General features: G+C 28.6%; 2 long non-coding RNA genes across 2 annotated transcripts; both read left to right on the top strand.

Moving 5' to 3' along the window:
* The first annotated feature begins 1,603 nt into the window (after positions 1-1,603).
* Positions 1,604-6,760, top strand: LOC107456749 (uncharacterized). Its single transcript, XR_001585748.4, has 4 exons — positions 1,604-1,728; positions 3,560-3,577; positions 5,018-5,035; positions 6,633-6,760. It is a non-coding gene; the product is annotated as an uncharacterized LOC107456749 (long non-coding RNA).
* Positions 6,761-10,927: 4,167 nt separating this feature from the next.
* On the top strand, positions 10,928-16,635 carry LOC147807035 (uncharacterized). Its single transcript, XR_015435477.1, has 4 exons — positions 10,928-11,056; positions 12,531-12,548; positions 13,962-13,979; positions 16,462-16,635. It is a non-coding gene; the product is annotated as an uncharacterized LOC147807035 (long non-coding RNA).
* Positions 16,636-18,484: the final 1,849 nt, after the last annotated feature.

Raw genomic sequence — 18,484 nt, 5'->3', positions numbered from 1 at the left:
AAAGTTATTTTGAAAGGTCGTCAAATCTCATTAACCGTCTTACAATAATTATTGTTGTGAAAATAACGTTAATATACTGTAATAAGTTACAGTTAAAGAGATCTGTTAAATGATTTATCACTTAATAATCAGCTTCATGCGCAATGAGATGCAAGCAAAAGTAATATTAAGTATATCCGCCCTTTTGGTGAGGGAAAATTTTAAATTATGGTTGTGAACTCATCAAATTTGTTTGAACAATATATTGTTATAACTATATATTGTTATAACAATTGTTATTTTAAAAAATGATTACTTAGAAAAATTACTTCTGCTTACCAATAGATCTAAATATTTATAATACTAATAGATAATAATATTTGGACGTGAGAAGTAGAGGCACAAGCGTGTGAGCAAACAGAATTTCCTTTACTTCATATATATGTTAAGTGGATAATTTTAACTTTAGTGGAAAAATTGTGTTCTGCCAAGAAATGACAATAATTGCGAAGCAATTATCGGGGTTGGTGAGCGGCAGCGAACAGGGGGCTTAGCCCCCTAGTGGATAGATAATCACGCAAAAATGCGGTAAAAAAATTAACCTTAATAAATATAAAAATATTGGAAACATAAAAAAAATAAATAATGAAAAACTAATCATATACACACAATCACTTGCAAAGCAACCGATATATTTGACTCACACGTAGCGTGCTACATGGGGTCAGTTTTATTATAAGAAATTGCTCTAGATTAATGTTTAACCTGAATGTGAAATTGACGCAAGATACACACATTATTCTTATTTGCCTTAGAAATTCTAAACAAACAAAACGAATACCACTTTTTTTATCTTGTGTATTCTGTGCCACCACGTGAACGCAAAAAAAATTAATTTCCTCTATTCTAGTAAAACGATTAAGAAGTTTTTTAGGGTTAAACAATAATTAAATAGCATTGAGCATTGCACTTTATCTTTAACGAAATAATGATTACTTAGCATATTAGGTTAAAATGAAAGAGTTTTAAAGAAAGATAAATGTTGTTTTAGTGTTTTTACAGGGTCATGCATACCAATAGTAATGCTTCCTTTTAAGTAATACCATCATTTCAGGTCACGCCGCAATAAGTGAAACAATTAGGGAATATATGCTAATTTTCCATCGATTCAATCTGAATTATTTTGAAAGCATATAATTTAGCTTTTTAAAGTTATAGCTTTATATTATTTTAGCGTTTTTACAAATTTAACGATAGAATGAATATTTAAAATTGAACGTAATGAAAGACAAATGCATGGTTAAAAGAAAAAACAGCAGAAGGGATAGGCAGCTAAAGAGTCAGTATTTTACTATGATATAGTTAAAAGCACATTTAAATTTTATACAAATGAAACATAATTTGCATTTGTCTCCAATAGTCACAAAATTACACATAAAATCATTTTATAGATGGTAATTCTCCTTTTTATGTAACTTAGAAAGATATATTTAAAACTGTTCAAACAACCGAAAACTTTGTCCAGTAAAATATAATTAGATTTATTGTGGACAAAAATAAATAATAAAAAATCTACATGCTGAGGTTACTCAGGTGCTTAAAAACGTTTTCTATAAAAATATTTCCTTTATAAATAGGCTTGTGAATTGTCTTTATGTACTTGGTGTGTAAGAAACATTAGTTATTACAATATGAATTCAATTACAACTACCTTATATGCTGCTGTCATGGCTGCTTTAATAGCAATCTGTAAGTATGTTTTAATAAAATGAATTAGTTTTAATTTTAACTTCTACCCAAAGCTTTGAAACACTGTTTGTATTTGTTAAATCTATTTAGATTATAATTGGATTTTTTAAATTTTAATATCTAACTAAAACACTTTTCATGACCCGTAAAACATATTTATTTAAAAAAAACAATGCTTTAAGAACTTTTTCCAGTTATTTTCGTAGAAAAATAAATACATTTAAATATAATGGAAAAATAATAATAGGAGAAATTTAGTAATACGAAAATATTGCCTTGTATTGTATAAAAATGTATTGCTCTTAAAACTGGTGCAAAATTTGTTATGCTGTAGGCTTAATCATGATGATCAGAATGAGAGTTTTAACGTTTATTTACATTTATAAATGTTTTTATAAAAAATTACGTAGGTCAGTGGGAAAATAAGTTTTTACTTCACATAAAAAGGAAAGAAAATACCAATTTGGCCTGGGAATAGAATCAGTCTGCTATAAGCATTTACACGTCTATGATTATTGGAAAGAGATGCCTGATGATAGTAGAATTTTTCCGGTGCAATGGAGCAGGTATGAAACTTTACGAGAACGGTCATCTGCAGATGGTGAGTGCTACGAAAATTCTGCTGCATAAAATTTCCATGGCAGGTGTTCGACCATGTAATCTATAGCCGCGATCTTGCTTTCAGTAACTTCCATTTATTCTCTCATCTCATTTATTATAAAATTTCTCGAAAAAGAATGGTTAAACAACAATTTATTTAATTGTTTTCTTACCATATTTAAATGAAGAAGTCAAATAACCGTACATAAGATAGTATTCAAACTGTGAACCATTTATTAAATGCCTTTATTATAAAACAGTTGAACAACCAGAATTTCATCACACTAACTAGACCCATCTAATGAGCCTACTTAGTTCCTTGTATAAGGGTACATATTGTAGCAGAGAGGGCTAAATTTATAATCTCATGACCAGCAGCCCGAGGGTTCGAATTCCAGCATTGACAACGCAAAAGTTTTTACATTCCAATCGATACTCGAAGATTTTCTATTGTCCCGTACTCCCCATTTTGTCACCCTGGACTATTAGAATGCAATACTCTCATTCTCTCATAGATGACAGTACCATAAAACTGTTAGACCTTTTCCAATGTCCATTTAAATTTCTTTTTTCATTTTGACTTTGAAACAATGCTAGTAATAAATGGTTAAAACAAATTATGGTTTTGTATTTATGGTTATTTTACCATATTAGTTGCAAACGGTTTCAAAACTGTAAAGGTAAAAAAAAAAAAAATCTTCTTTACCGTAAACTTTATGATTAATTAGATGGACAGACTGCTGCTGTTTATTTTACCCTAGTTTTAGAATGTAAATTCTAATAGCGTGATGTTTCACCATCTACACCTGTCTTTGTTCCTGTTGAAATTCCTGTTTGGGTGTCTCTTTTTGATAGAAGACTTTTTTTATTAATATTTGTTTATTAACATTTGTTTATTAATAATTGTCCATTGATAGTTGCTTGTAAATGACAGTTACTTGATAGTTTAGGAAGTCGTTCCTCAAATTTCATCCCTTAGTCAATAAAGGAAACCATATGCAATTTTAAAAGTACGAAAAATTGTTTAAAAAAAGTAAATAATCTAAATTTCTTTGCTTATATTCTAACTATAACAAACATTTTTTGGAAATGTTTGAATATTGTATTTTGGGTTTTATTTCCAACAAGTAGGTTTATAGAAACTAACTGGTACAAACCATTTAGTTTATTGAATCATGGAATTTCAATTATTGAATCACTATTAATATTGAGTTCTATTATTTTATTACAGCTTCTGCTCAACTCCAATGTAAGTAAAATTTTCTACTAACGCAATACTTAAACGTATATCGAAGTAAAATAATTTGTTAAGTTCATTTGTTTAAGTTCATAATATTTAATAGCTATTTTTTATTTATTATTTTTTTAAAAACAAACTTTTAGAACATCATTATTTGTTATATTAGATCCATTAATTCGTATGTCTGAAACTTAACAACAATTTATTTAATTGCTTTTTTACCATAATTAAAAAATGTTTGGTTCGTCGTGTAACAATCTAATATATATAATTCTCTTACGTGGCTCCCAAAGTTTGGCCGTATTTCCTTTCCGCTGGTGGCAATTCTTGCTTTGTTTTGTTTACGTTACTACTTCTCTTTCACGGTGAATCGACCAATGATTGCAGCAAAAAATGTCACATGCCAAATCTAGCTGTGGTGGCTCAACATATAGCGCTTTTAAAAACGGAAACTGAAATAATCAGAGAGCATCAGCTGCGGCAATCTTATACTATTAAGCTAGGCAGAAGTGAGTAGTTTTTGTCGATAGATCTCTATTTTAGTATTTGGTCAAAAGCGCTTTTTTTCACGAATTTATATATTACGAATTTATTTGACGATTTTTGATTTATATCACGAATTATACTATAGCACATTTCTAATAGGTTTAGCGAATTACATGTCATTTATTTGAATTCAAATTTATTTTAATACTTAGTATTTACTAAAAAGATATAATTTTTTTCAAAAAAAAGTTTTTATATGGATTTGAATGATTGTTTTGAAATCTTAGAATTTTGTGCATTTGCAATGTACCGAAGTTAGTAACGAGCGAAGCGACTTTGGTCCCATATAAGATTGCGTAGCAATTTTCGGGGTTTGGCTAGCGTTTGCGAGTACGAGGCGCAGCCCACTAGCATTAATAAACGAAGCTATATTTTACCATTCAAACTTGCGAACTGAACTGCAATCTCAAACTTGAAAATATATTGAAATTTCCGGAGTTCATTAACTTCACGAAACACTATAAATTTAAAAAAGAACATTTTACGCTTTTAGTATTACTAATAAATGCCTTAAATAGACGATGTACCTTTAGTTAAACTTTTCTTCCAACATCTTTTTTCAATTTTCTTTCAAACATCAGCTCAAATATGAAAAATATATGAGTTTTACTAAAGGGTTACTAAAGCTGCAAAATTTTTTTATTTTTGTCTTTTACATAGTATGCAATTGCAAACACGCATATAATCTCGAAGTTAAATGTTCTAGAATTAATAGATACTTTAATTTGAAAAGTGTCATCTGTGATCCCAAGTGACGATATTTGACGTTTTTATGCAATTTAAACTGATGGAAAGATGAAAATAATCCTTTGATATGAAATTAGTAGAAAACTATAGTTTTAATATTTGAATTAAAAAAAAGATCCATTACTGTTGATGACTAATAATTTTCTTTTCTTTCAGCTGTTGAACAGGGAGATAGTAAGTCTCATTGTTTATGTAAAACACTTAAGATTATTACATGAATTTTAAATTTTATTGATATGAAGGATATCCGAAATATGTTAAAATATGAGGGATATCCAAAAGTGATGTTTCAATTTTATTTCATAAACTGATTCTAAATTTTGATCGTGTTATAGAGACATTGAATCATAGGATTTAAACTAGTTATGTAATTTATGCCATTCTGAAAATTTTCAGGATGGCATAAATTGTGGCACACATTCAGTATGGATTCCACAAATTTAGTATTATGCCAAATGTATATTAAACGTAAGCATTTGGCATCATTATAAAGTTTCAGTCTTGTAAAAATGAATAATCTGTAGCTAAAATATAAAATTCCATTAGTATTCGAATTCGAGAATGTAAGTTCTAAACCAAATGTAAAGTTTTTAAATCATTCTCTAAATTTTCATTTTTAATTTATATTAAACTTGGTACAAAAAGTGCTTTGACTGTGTTAAATGAGTAAATTTTAGATTTTTTGATAAAATATATTTTGTCCTAAAAAAGTGACCACAATAAAACTTTTTTCTTCATTTTGATACTTTTTAGGAAAAATTTATATTTTTGAAAGTGTTTTCTTTTTGTTATAAATGAACCATCGTAAAGAGCAGTTTGAGAGATAATTTCCCTGAATTTTAATAAGAAAGTGGAGAGGTATACATTTCGGTGTATGGTATTTTTAGATAATGTCTTAAGAGGGCACACATTTTTAATTCATGAATTATCAAACTCACTCAATTTACTTTTATGCTTTAAAAATAACTCCTGTTTAAATTTAAAAAAAGAACCGATAAAGAGAAGGATAAACGTATCTCTAAATCCTTCTAAGGAAATCAAGGAATTTATTCTCATCATTTCCGAGATCTTTGATTCGGAAATAAGTCAGTTCTTCGCTAGACACCCTTCATCTTATTCTGTTTTTCTTTTATTAGTTTTTCTAAACTCGCTGTTCTTTTTTAGGCACTTTTAGCAAATTAATAATTTTAAAGATATTTCATTGTGACGTCAAAACAACATTTCGTGCTAAATTTCTCTATATTAAATTTATAGCAGAAACGTATATTATTAATATGAAACTCACGGATTTAAAGCCTTAAAAAGGTCAGCATTTCTTCCATGTTGACTAAGATTTTTTTTTAATATTACTGATTACATTCGTATGAAATTCTAAAACAAAATGACCTACTAACATATAAATTTTTATATCAAATACACTATTAATGACATTAAGTGATGAATTTTATACTTTATTGTGAATAAAGAAGACGTAATTTAAATTAAAATATTTTATTTCATCGGTAAGCTTCATTCAACTTCCTCAAAATACTTAAGAATTTAAAGCATTAAAATAAAACGAAGAATTAAGGAAAATAATAGCGAATATCATAAATGACAAAATGAAATTAAAATAATTTACAAAATCAAAAAGTGAGTATTCACTTAAAGGATAAGTTAAATTTTTAAATGATTTCAATAGTTCAATTTTTATTTTTAAGGTTCATCATTTAGAAAATTTACAATTTCTTTTAAATAAAGTAGAATTTTAGATTTTATTTCTTTATTATAGCTATCCTTGATGATGTTGCTGGTGCCGTTAACGCTCTTCTCTAATGCTTAGAAAACAGAATTCCATAAAAAATACTACTTTTTTGATGAAATGAAGATTAAGAAAAATAAATAAAAGCATTTATAAAAGTTGCAGTGTTTTATTAGTAATATATTTGGAATAATTACTATTACATTTCATGTAAAAAGTCAAGCCTAATTTTTTGCAATCATACTTGTCACCTTTTACAATTTTGTACTTTGTACAAAAATGTACGTTGTTCTTTTTACGTCCCTCAGTGGACTGATCGTAATGATATGGTTCTCAGCTGAACACCGAATTCTATCATCACTGGCTGCGGTCAGTAAGCGGGTCGGTGACCACTTTGATCAGCCTTTGTGGAAACTGAGGATATGCGGTATCGGTCCTCGTTAAACTGTTCTACCGTAAATTGTTTGACGTCGAAAGCAGTTCGTCCGGCTATCAAAGCGGAAGAGTCATCCATTCTGAAGAGGTTCAGAATTGTGATGGCATGTCTTTGGATCATCTTCAGGGATGCTTCCCAGACCGTCACCAATAGCCCATTGTGCAGCTTTAGTGCAACGTAAAGAATTTATTCTCATCAAGCTGGAATCTAGGAATTTATTCTCATCATTTCCGAGACCTTTGATTCGGAAATAGTTCGGTTCTCCGCTAGACACCCTTTATTTAATTCTTTTTTTCCTTAATTAGTTTTTCTAAAATCGTGGTTCTTTTTTAGGTACTTTCAGCAAGTGAATAATTTTAAAGATATTTTATTGTGACGTCAAAACAACATTTCTTGCTAAATTTCTCGTCATTCAATTGATAGCAAAAAAGTATATTATTAGTATAAAACTTGCATATTGTGAATTTAAATTCTTAAAAAAATCAGCATTTCTTCCGTGTTATATATGATTATTTTTTTAATAATACTGATTACATTCCTAAGAAATTCTAAAACAAAATGACCTTCTAACATTTAAATTTTTATATCAAACACACTATTAATTACACTAAGTGATGTATTTCATACTTTATTATGTATAAAGAAGACATAATCCATATTAAAATGTTTTATTTCATCGGTGAACTTCGTTCAACTTCCTTAACATACTTAAGAATTTAAAGTATCAAAATAAAAGGAACAATTAAGGAAAAATGATCGCGAAAAACATAAATGACAAAATGAAATTAAAATAATTTACGAAATCAATAAAAAGTGAGTGTTCACCTAACGGATAAGTTACATTTTTTAAATGATTTCAATTGTTCAATTTTTATTTTTAAGGTTCATAATTTAGAATTTCTTTTAAATAAATTAGAATTTTAGATTTTCTTTCTTTATTACAGCTATACTTGATGATGTTGCTGGTGCCATTAACGCTCTTCTCTAAAGGTTAGAGAACAGAATATCAAAAAAATACTACTTTTTTGAAGAAATGAAGATTAAAAAGAAACAGTTATAAAAGTTGTAGTGTTTTAATAGTAATAAATTTGGTATAATTACTATTACATTTCATGTAAAAAATCAAACTTAATTTCTTGCAATTATCCTTGTCACCTTTTACAATTTTGTACTTTGCACAAAATGTACGTTGTTCTTTTTACGTCCCTCAGATGACTGATCGTAATGATATGGTTCACAGCTGAGCACCGAATTCTAGCATCACTAGCTGCGGTCAGTAAGTGGGTGTGTGATCACTTTGATCAGCTTGTGTAGACACAGAGGGTGTGCGGAATGGTCCTCGTTAAACTGTTGTACCGTAAAGTGTTCGGCGTCAAACACAGGTCGTCGGGCTACCAAAGCAGAGGAGTCATCTATTCCACATAGGTTCGGAATTGTGATGGCATGTCTTCGGATCATCTTCAGGGATGTATATCCCAGACCGTCACCAATAGCCCACTGTGCAGCTTTAGTGCAACGTAAATAAATAACTACTACTACTACTACTAATATTAGATTTTTAATACTACTGGGGAAAATGGTAAGAATTAAGAGTTATGAAATGGTTTCATGAGGTAACTTTAAAAAAAACTATAGTTCCGAAAAAAGACAATGTATCATGTAATATGTGCATGTAATACAAAATATACACAAAAGGAAGTAAAGATAAAAAGTTGAGTTTAGAAAGATATTTATTATTATTTTTGTCCAATAAAATGAAATTTTTTCTATCGCATCATTTAATAGTTGTATAGTGATCCTCTTTCCATATTATAACAATTAAATTTGACTGGACGTATTAAAAACCATTAAATTTATTCCCTAGGCTAAATGATAAAGGAATAGCTTGAAATAATTCACTTTAAAAAAAAAGTTTTCACAGAATTCGGCAAAAATGAGTTAAAATAACTCCAAATTAAAAATAGTCGAATTTGGTAACCCTATAATTTCAAAATTACAACAGCATACACTCATTTTTAAACAAAATGCATGAGGAGGGAGAAATATGTTACACAGATGCTCTTTGGCTGCCGACAGGATTCAAACCAAGAACCTTTCAAAATCAAGGATGATATAAACACCATATATAGTTGGGGCGCATAATATAGAGGCAACCACAATAACATATCATCACTTACATCGCTTAAAAGTTTTTATGATATAGTGAATAAACAAAAAGCGAAATTAAAATGATGGAATTCTATACTAAGCTATTGCGACCATATTTTCCCACCTGCAACTTTTCGTAGCATTAAAATAGGAAATTATTATGACTTGATGTGTCAATCCGGCTGCCCCTATATAAAACTTCCCAATTCTTCCTCTACAACAATAGTGGCTAGAATATCCTGCTATGAGCCCGGAGGTCCTTTTGTTCGAATCTAGCCAGCAATTAACGAATGCATCTCTAACACATTTCTCATATCATAAGCCCCCATTTGGCTCAAAAATAAGTGCATACTATTTCTATTTTGAATGAATGGGGTTTTCAGTATTTGTCTATGGGCAATTTTGACACACTTTCTCCTAAGTTCAAGAAGCCCTTTTTTAGATAGATTAAAAATAGACAGATTTAGTTGTAGATTGAAATTGTTTAAAACAACTTTTACCAGTGGTGGTCTGTGTGTCAAATGACGGTTTTCAATTTAAACAATTTTAATACACTGTTTGACACTTAGAAAGGAATAGTTACGCTTTTCGGAATAATTAATAATAGACGCTGATTTATCAAATGAAACTAAATACATATTTAGTAGCGGAGATGTACATTTATTATTATGCGAAATAGTTCAGATATCGAAGTATCAAAAAATATTAAAATTAAAAAAAAGAAGATGCTAATTTGATTTCCAAACAAATTGTTTTTATGACATGCTCTAAGTTATTATGATAAAATCAAATTTTGTAAAATATTATAAAACCATATTTTATTGTAAATTGTATCAAAGCTCTTTGGTAAAAATTAGCGAACTTTTGAACTTTTTGCTGCTCCTATATGTCAAAAAATAAAAAATACCAACTAAGCTCAAATAAGACTCAAAGAACTTCGAATCAAATGATTAAAAAAACTTGACTGTTACGTTTATTAAAAGGAAGATTTATTAACTAAACAACAAAATTACAGCATCGCCGTTCCAAAAAAACAAATCTTACACTCTCTCAAAAACTATTTACATTCCAAAATATCACCATGGCAACCACAAAACTCTTCTCGTTGCCATCTACTAACTGACGTATAATAAGTAAATTATTTAACAAAAAATACGATGCACATAAGCATATAATATTTTACATATAGAGCTAAAAACATGGTATATGTTACTATAGTCTGGTAGTTTTGACCATATCGTTTTCAGCGTGTGTCGTTAAATTGCTGATTGTCTGTCGATTCAATCTGAATTATTTTGAAAGCATAAAATTTAGTTTTTTAAGGTTATAGCTCTATATTCCTTTAGCTTTTTAAATCACGATCAAATTTACGATAGAATGACAATTCAAAATTGAAAGGCAAATGCATGGTTAAAAAGAAAATCAGCAGCAAATATATACAACGATAGGCAGCTAAAGAGCAAGTATTTTTACTATGATATAGTTCAAAGAACATATAAGTTTGACACAAATGAATCATAATCTTGCATTTTTCCTAATAGTTACTAAATTACACATAAAACCCTTTTATAGATAGTTACTGTCTTTCTTATTAACTTCGAAAGATTTATTTTTAAACTGTTCAAACAACCTGAAACATTTTGTGCAGTAAAATGTAATTAGATTTATTTTGTTCAAAAATAAATAATAAATCTGTATGCTAAGTTGACTCAGGTGCTGAAAAAACGTTTCCTATAAAAATATTTCCCTTATAAATAGACTTCTGAATTGCTTTTATGTACTTGGTATGTAAGAAGCATTACTTTTTACAATATGAATTCAATTACAACTACCTTATATGCTGCCGTCATGGCTGCTTTAATAGCAATTTGTAAGTATATTTTAATAAAATGAATTAGTCTTAATTTTAACTTCTATAAAAAGTTTTGAAACACTATTTGTATTTGTTAAATCTATTTAGATTATAATTAGATTTTTTAAATTTTAATATCTAACTAAAACGTTTTTCATGACCCGTAAAACATATTTATTTAAAAAAACAATTCTTTAAGAACTTTTTCCAGTTATATTCGCTGAAAAATAAATATATTTAAATATAATGGAAAAATAATAATAAGAGAATTTTAATATTGCGAAAATATTGCCATGTATTGTACAAAAATGTATTGCTTTTATAAATGGCGCAAAATTTGTTATGCAGTAGGTTTATATATGATCATCGGGATGAGAGTCTTAACGTTCATAATAATAATTCATTATAATTCATAAATGTTTTTATAAAAAACTACGTAGGTCAATAGGGGAAATAAGTTTTTACTTCACATAAAAAGGAAAGAAAATACAAATTTGGCCTTGGAATAGAACCAGTCTGCTATAACTATTTACAAATCTATGACTATTGGAAAGAGATGCCTGATGATAGTAGAATTTTTTCCGGCTCAAGAGCTGATATGAATCTCTACGAGAATGGTCATCTGCAGATGGTGAGTGTGACGAAAATTTTGCTGCAGAAATTTCCATGGCAGGTGCTTGACCATTTAATCGATAGTCGCGATCCCGCTTTTAGTAGCTTCCATTTATTCTTACATCTCCATTGTTATAAATTTCTCGAGAAAAAAATGGTAAAATAACAATTATTTAATTGTTTTTTTACTATATTTAAACAAAACAGTAAAGTAACCGTACATAAGATAGTATTCAAACTGTAAACCATTTTTTAAATGCCTTCACCTAATACGCTGTTAAACAAACAGAATTTTATCACACTAACTAGACCCATCCAATGAAGACACTTAGTTCCTTGCAGAAGGGTACATATTGTAGCAGAGAGGGCTAAATATATAATCTCATGACCAGCAGCACGAGGGTTCGAGTCCCAGCATTGACAAAGCAAAATATTAATATTTGTTTATTAATATTTGTTTATTAATATTTGTTTATTAGTATTTGCTTATTAATATTTGTTTATTAATATTTGTTTATTAATATTTGCTTATTAATATTTGTTTATTAATAATTGTTTAATGATAATTTCTTATAAATAACAGTTACTTGATAGTCAAGGAATCCGCTTCTCAAATTTCAACCTTTAGTCAATCAAAGAAATCATATGTAATTTTAAAGGAACAAAACATCATTAAAAAAAAGTAGAACATCTAAATTTCTTTGCTTAAATTCTAACTATAACAACATTTTTTGGTGATGTTTAAATATTGTATTTTGGGTTTTATTTCCAACAAGTAGGTTTATTAAAACTAACTGGTACAAGCCATTTAGTTTATTGAAATCATGGTATTTCAATTATTGAATCAATATTAATATTGAGTTATATTATTTCATTACAGCTTCTGCTCAACTTAAATGTAAGTAAAATTTTCTACTATCGCAATAAATGTATGCCGAAGTTAAATAGTAAAAGTCCATTTTCTCACAGAGTAATATTTAAAAACTAAATTGTTTTATTTTTTATTTTTTTAAAAAAGCTAACTTTTAAAACATTGTTATTTGTTACATTAGATCCATTAATTCGTATGTTTGAAACTTATATAAAATATTATGAAGCTTATTCTATCTGGAGAAATTTTGTGACTGATTGCTTGTAAGTTATTATGAATAATCTTAGGAAATGAGTTAAGAATTAATGATTCAAGATTCTGTAATAAATTGTCTTACAATCTATTGTAATTGATCTATTAACTTTCACTATGCATCAATATGAGAAAATGTGTAGCGAATAATTTAAGATTTGGACGGAATGTTGAAATAAAATCGGCATACGTTAATACGTTTAGCAGAGTAATCCTAATCTACACTGCAAAAAATGTTGAATCAAATTACGGTAAAAAATGCCGGCATACTGAATGCAACATCAGTAGAAATTTCACAGTAATATTTTTATAATTACAGTAATTTTACTTTAAATATTACTGTAAAAGTTACGATTTCTTTTATTTTTTGTTCGGTAAAGAATTGCAAAAAATAGCAATTACTTTTTAATACAATTTTTAAGGATATTAAGGATACAATTTTCTAGAACATCGGAGTTGCTGCCATATAGAGTCACATTTTAAATAAAATTAAGAGCAATCATTTATTAATAAAATGTCGTTATTTATATTTTTAAATGACAAATATGTATCTCTTATGGGTTGAAAATTGCCCTCAAAAATTTTACGCACAACAATGGATGCCCTTGTCACTACTGTTCTTCGTGTAACAATATTAATAAACGAAGCTATATTTTACCATTTGTACTTGCGAATTGAACTACAATCTCAGACTTGAAAATATATTGAAATTTCCTGAGATCATTAACTTCACGAAACGCTATCAATTGAAAATTGTGCGTTTTACACTTTTAGTATTACTAATAAATGCTTTAAATAGACGATGTATCTTCAGTTAAACTTTTCTTCCAACATCTTCTCCCAATTTTCTTTCAAACATCACCTCAAATATGAGAAATATAGAAGTTTCATTAAAAAGGGTTACTAAAGCTACCAATTATTTTTATTTTTGTCTTTAACATAGTATGTAACGGCAAACACACATATAATCTCGAAGTTAAATGTTCTAGAATTAACAGCTACTTTAAATTGAAAAGCGTATCTATAATCCCAAGGGATGATATTTCACGTTTTTATGCACTTTTAGCTAGTTAAAAGATGAAAATAATCCTTTGATGCGAAATTAGTAGAAAACTAATAGTTTTAATATGTGAATTTAAAGAAAAAGATCCATTACTGTTGATCACTAATAATTTTCTTTTCTTTCAGCTGTTGTCGATGGAGATAGTAAGTCATATTGTTTATGTAAAACAGTTAAGATTATTGCATAAATTTTACTGAATAGAAGTATAGAATAAATATATGTTAAAATATGAGGGTATATCCGAAAGTAATGTTTCAATTTTATTTTATAAAATGTTTCTAAATTTCGATCGTGTTATAGAGGCAATGAATCATAGGATTTAAACTAGTTATGTAATTTATGCCATTCTGAAAATTTTCAGGATAGCATAAATTATGGCACACATTTAGTATGGATTACACAAATTTAGTATTATGCAAATGTATAATAAACGTATGCATTTATCATCGATATGAAGTTTCAGTCTAGTAAAAATGAATAATCTGTAGCTATTATATAAAATTAAATTAGTATTCGAATTCGAGAATCTAAGTTCTAAACGAAATGTAAAGTTCTTAAATCATTCTCTAAATTTTCATTTTAAATTTATATTAAACTTGATAAAAAAAAAGTGCTTTGACTTTGTTAAATGAGAAAATTTTAGATTTTTTGATAAAATATTTTTCGTCCTAAAATGTCTCCACAATCAACCCCTTTTTCATTTTGATACTTTTTTGGAAAAATTTATAGTTTATATTATATTTTTATTTATATTATACTTTTGAAAGTGCTCTTTTTTGTTATAAATGAAACATCGTAAAAAGCAGTTTGAGAAATAATTTTCCTGAATTTTAATAAGAAAGTGGAGAGGTATACATTTCTGTGCATGGCATTTTTAGATAATGTCTTAAGATACCACACATTTTTAATTTATGCACTATCAAACTCACTCAATTTACTTTTATGCATTAAAAATAACTCCAGTTTTAATTTTAAAAAAAAAGAACTTGTAAAACGAAGAATCTTTGCATCCTTCTAAGGAAATCAAGGAATTTATTCTCATCAAGCTACAAAAATATTTGTAAAGGCATAAAAATGACATTGCTGATTTAATCCCTTAACGATCGGTTAATTTTCAAGAAAACGGTCATAAAAGTGCCTATTTTTTTACCTTTGTATTTGTATTACGTGATGACTAGGGCTTACATTATAGTTGAAAATAAACTAGCTATCTACAATTACCTTGAAAATATCTTGGTACTGCCACCTGGTGTGTAAAATGAGAAATAAAATATATTCCGGACAAAGGAAATTAATTAGTTTTATTCTTTTTGGCATGTTACTACTGAACACTCCAGCCCGTCAATATCACGGGAGCGAGAAATAGAGGGCGAAAACTCACCCCGTCATTTTCACGGGAGCGAGAAGGAAGGGGTTAAAACTAACTGGTTTTCTAAGTAGATTTCGTTAAACTTTACACTTCTAAAGGATGTTCAACGAATTATTGACTGATTTCAGAATTAAAAATCTCGGAAATAAAAGGCGTTAGAGAAAGGAAGCAACGATATGTCTATAGTAAAAGCGGTTAAAATTTATACTGAAATTTTAGAATTTCGTTGAAAAAGTTGACAAAAGATGGAGCCGTACTGAGATCTTGTAAAGGATACAAATGCTGTAAAGCTGTTTTTAAACCTATGATATCTCGGTACCAAAATCACAAAGTGTTAAATATTATACTTGGTATAAGCATCCTATTCAAGAATTACTGTCTCCATTCCTGTTTTAAAACTAAAACTAATAGTTTTGATCTCCAAAAGCATGCAGCTACATCTGTTGGCAATATTTGAAATTAAATTCCAAAATTTCTGCATAAAGTATTTACCGCTTTCACAGTTAACATACCGCCTGTTTCAGTCCTCCATCTCCTTTTATTTCCGAGATCTTTGATTCGGAAATAAGTCAGTTCTCCGCTAGACACCCTTCATCTTATTTTGTTTTTCTTTAATTAGTTTTTCTAAAATCGCTGTTCTTTTTTAGACACTTTTAGCAAATGAATAATTTTAAAGATATTTTATTGTGACGTCAAAACAACATTTCTTGCTAAATTTCGCGTTATTCAATTTATAGCAGAAACGTATATTATTAATATGAAACTTACATATTGTGGATTTAAATCCTTATAAGAATCAGCATTTCTTCCATGTTAATTGTGATTATTTTTTTAATATTACTGATTATATTCGTATGAGATTCTAAAACAAAATGACCTTCTGACATTTAATTTTCATATCAGACACATTATTAATAACATTAAGTGATGTATTTAATACTCTTTATGCATAAAAAAGACGCAATCAATATTAAAATGTTTTATTTAATGGGTAAGCTTCATTCAATTTCCTTAAAGTACTTACGGATTTAAAGCATTAAAATAAAATGAAGAATTAAAGAAAAATGATAGCAAATATTATAAATGACAAAATGAAATTAAAATAATTTACAAAATCAATAAAAAGTGAGTGTTCACCTAACGGATAAGTTACATTTTTTAAATGATTTCAATAGTTCAATTTTTATTTTTAAGGATCATAATTTAGAATTTCTTTTAAATAAAGTAGAATTTTAGATTTTTTTTCTTTGTTACAGCTATCCTTGATGATGTCGCTGGTGCCATTAACGCTCTTCTCTAGTGGTTAGAAAACGGAATTCCATAAAAATGCTACTTTTTTGATGAAATGAAGATTAAAAAAATTAAACAAAAAGCATTTATGAAAGTTGCAATGTTTTAATAGTAATAAACTTGGTATAATTACTATTGCATTTCATGGAAAAAATCAAACTTAATTTTTTGCAATCATACTTGTCACCTTTTACAATTTTCCATTTACATGATTTTTCCAAGTAGTAACATTTTTTACGCATTAATATATTTGGTAAAAAGATCTAATTAAAAATGATTATGCCCACCTCAAAATGAGAAATCAAAAACATATATAGGAACACTGAGATTAATACCGTGGATGAGTAAAGTGATTTTGAGGCTTAAAAATTTGCAAAATTATTTTAATACGGCAACTTCGTTCTTTTTACGTCCCTCTGTGGACTGATCGTAATGATACGGTTCTCAGCTGAACACCAAATTCTAGCATCACTGGCTGCGGTCAGTAAGTGGGTGGGTGATTACTTTGATCGGAATGTGTAGAGACTAAGAGTGTGTGGTATCGGTCTTCGTCAAACTGTTCTACCGTAAAGTGTTCGACGTCGAACACCGGTCGTCGGGCCATCAAAGCGGAGAAGCCATCTCTTCTGCAGAGGTTCAGAATTGTGATGGCATGTCTTCGGGTCATCTTCAGGGATGTTTTCGGGGAAAATCGTAAGAATTGAGAGTTATGAAATGGTTTCATGCGGTGACTTTAAAAAAAGCTATAGTTAGGAAAAAAAGACAATGCCATGTGCATGTAATACAAAATATGCACAAGAGGTGGTAAAGATAAAAAGTTGAGTTTAGAATGATATTTTTCATTATTTGTCCCCAATAAAATGGAATTTTTTAAAGTTGCTTATTCTGTCGCATCATTTAATAGTTGTATAGTAATCCTCTTTCCATATTATAACAATTAAATGTGAATGGACGCATTAAAAAATATTAAATTTATTCCCTAGGCTAAATGATAAAGAAATAGCTTGAAATGATTTACTTAAAAAAAAGTTTTCTTAGAATTCAGCAAAAATGAGTCAAAATAGCTCCAAATTAAAAATAGTCGAATTTGGAAACTCTGTAATTTCAAAATTACAACAGCATACACTCATTTTTAAACAAAATGCATGAGGAGGGAGAAATATGTTAGACAGATGCTCTTTGGCTGCTGACAGGATTCAAACCAAGAACCTTTCAAAATCAAGGATGCTATAACCACCATAGATAGTTGGGATACTTAATATAGAGGCAACCACAATAATATATCATCACTCACATCGCTTAAAAGTTTTTATGATATAGTGAATAAAGAAAAAGCGAAATTAAAATGATGGAAATCTATACTAAGCTATTGCGACCATATTTTCCCACCTGCAACTCTTCGTAGCATTAAAATTGTAAATTATTATGACTTGATGTGTCATTGCTGCTGCCACTATATAAAACTTCCCAATTCTTCCTCTACAACAATAGTGACTTGAGTATCCTGCTATGAACCCGGAGGTTCTTTTGTTCGAATCTTACCAGCAATTAACGAATGCCTCTCTCATACATTTCTCATATCATAAGCCCCCATTTTGCTCAAAAATAAGTGTATACTATTTCTATTTTGAATGAATAGAGTTTTCAATAAGTGGGGTTCGATTAGTATTTATTTATAGGCAATTTATGGACCCACTTTCTCCCAAGTTCATGAAACCATTTTTTAGATAGATTAAAAATGGACAGATTTAGTTGTAGATTGAATTTGTTCAAAACAACTTTTGCCATTGGTTGTCTGTCTGTCAAATGGCGGTTTTCAATTTAAACATTTTATTAAATACTCTGCTTGACAATTGGTAAGGAGCAGGTACGTTTTTCGGAATAATTCATAATAGACATTGATTTATTAAATGACACTCAATTTATATTTAGTAGAGGATATGTGCATTTATTATTATACAAAATAGTTCAGATATTGAAGTATCGAAA

Source organism: Parasteatoda tepidariorum, chromosome 7 (genome assembly GCF_982258835.1).
Source record: "Parasteatoda tepidariorum strain Cologne lab strain chromosome 7, Ptep-v5.0, whole genome shotgun sequence".
Classification (NCBI taxonomy): domain Eukaryota; kingdom Metazoa; phylum Arthropoda; class Arachnida; order Araneae; family Theridiidae; genus Parasteatoda; species Parasteatoda tepidariorum.
Note: the sequence above shows the minus strand (reverse complement) of the source record. Positions and strands in the feature narration are given on the sequence as shown.